Raw genomic sequence first — 1,902 nt, forward strand, 5'->3', positions numbered from 1 at the left:
GGGCCCGCGTCTCCGAGCAGCCCTCGGGGCACCCGGCGCCAGCAGGCGGAGGCTCGGGCTTTGCCCCCCGTGCCCAAAGGACACCGCCGGCGGGCTGGGGTCCGCGGCCTTTCCTTGGCCTCTTGAAGGCTCAGGACAAGGTCGTGGTTTCCTAACCTGCCGGCTATCTGTGTCCAGGAAGGCGGTTTTCCTGAGGCGCCTCAGGGGAGAACTGCTCTTCTGGCGTGGCTCAGGACCCGCCGAGGTGCCCAGTTTATGGAAATGGGAGTCTCCTCCATTGCTTGCCCCGAGGGCGAGGGCCGTATGGCTGAGGGCAAGCACAGCTCGGGGACATCTGGATGCCCGCGGAAGGATTTGGAAACATCTGAAGCCCCAGGGGTGGGTGGAGGATGTTTGCTGGTCGTAGGGCCCCTTATGGCTCTGGAGTCTGTGGAATTGGTTTTGGTTAATTTGGCCTCGGATACAAATTTAAAAAAAATGTGGCCAAAAAAAGCCCTGACAAACCCTCTCAGATGGGTGCTCTGCAGGCCCCGCTCCCCAAGACCCTGATGCGCCCAGGAGCCATTCCCGCCATTCCCTCGGTTTCGCCGGCACACCCCCTGAGCACCGGTTTCTGTCTGGGAATGGGATGTAAGAGCATAGCTGCCCTAGGCACTCGCTATTTGTTCAGTCACCCGAATCCCCATGAACTCAACTGCATCATTTCCAAGAGCCCCAACATTGCAGGCACCTTGGTTTACAAATTGCCTTCTGGGGGGGACACGGGACAGCAGAAGCTTTCAAGAGCATCCACAAAGGAGTGCTCCTGCCTTTGCCTAGCACAACGATTCTCAGCCAGGGTGCCAGGGACAGATTAAGTGCAGGCTCAGGCTTGTCTGAGCCTGGACGATCTCCCATCTCCAGTTGCCGCCAGGCCCCTCTGCAAGGAAGCAAGCATTGTATTCTATAAATTTGTTTTTGAGATTAGGTGCCACGCAATTCACAAAAGTTATGGGCCAGTGCCACAAGTCTAATGAGGGATGCCTCCAGTCCAAAAAGGCTGAGAACCCTTGGCCTAGCACAAGAAATGTACAGATCTAAATGAAGTAATAAGGAATCCATACACATTTACCCATCTCATTTCCCTGACTTTTAAGCATGCCTTTGGGTGTTCTTAGATCAGTCCCCTTAATAGAGAAAACTACATATGGCTTTTTCTCCAAATCATGCAGCTAGCTTTCCCTTCCGGGCTCTAGTCTCTCTCACTATAAAATGACCAGTAAGAGATGCTTTGTCAGGTGACAAACAACATTATCAGCTTAATTTTTTACTCAATTCTTTCATCGTCACCCCACTCAGTCCTTCAGATTTGAGGACTTGATTTGTCCTGCATGGTAGTCATATCTGTAACCCGGGTACACCCAAGGGTGTGTCCTATTCTCAATAACATAAGACGGGTAGGCAGGAGGGGGTGCTGTGAGAAGGATACCAGAATTTCAGGCAGATCTCTCTTCCCTCCGTAAAGTTAGCCCAAGCCCGAAGTTCTTAACTACAGTAAAAGCTCTGTTATCTGGCATCCCCCAGGAATGGGGGATGCCGGATAACAAAATATGCTGGCTAACTGAGTGGCCTAAACAGGCGTCCTTGCCCGTTCAGTCCACCATTTCTCCCACTGTGTCCGAGGCGTTGCCGCACCTCCCACAGCATCGCCGGCCCTCCCATGGGTCCTGTGGGCCCCACAGGACCGGGGGGCAGGCCCCTCACAGCCTGTTATGCCATGATGGGCACTTCTGGTTTCACTTTTCCTTACAAACCGGCATGCCGCTTAACAGAGCATGCCGGCTTGTAAGGTGTCAGTTACCATAGAGTTTACTGTATATACAATTTATTGAGTTACCAACATATATATAACTCTTCAAGATA

Source organism: Crocodylus porosus, unplaced genomic scaffold (assembly GCF_001723895.1).
Source record: "Crocodylus porosus isolate Cpor-Errol unplaced genomic scaffold, CroPor_comp1, whole genome shotgun sequence".
Taxonomy (NCBI): Eukaryota; Metazoa; Chordata; order Crocodylia; family Crocodylidae; genus Crocodylus; species Crocodylus porosus.